This window comes from Penaeus monodon, chromosome 29 (genome assembly GCF_015228065.2).
Source record: "Penaeus monodon isolate SGIC_2016 chromosome 29, NSTDA_Pmon_1, whole genome shotgun sequence".
NCBI lineage: Eukaryota > Metazoa > Arthropoda > Malacostraca > Decapoda > Penaeidae > Penaeus > Penaeus monodon.
The window spans coordinates 19,001,725-19,001,930 of record NC_051414.1 but is presented as its reverse complement, the minus strand read 5'-3'; positions in this window follow the sequence as shown (position 1 = coordinate 19,001,930).

Below are 206 nucleotides of genomic sequence, written 5' to 3'. Positions count from 1 at the left end.
ATTTGTTAGGATGAACTCCATAGCTTTTGGAACCATGCACGGTCTGAAATAACAAGGGAACAGATTTGTGTAGGCAATTGAACTTCTATAGCTTTGACCTGCCACGGTCTAATAAAGGGAACATTTGGTTTGTACAGGGTAAATACCTCTTAACCTTTGATCATGAATGGGCTAAACTACCAAGGCTCAGTTTTGTCTTGTAGTTC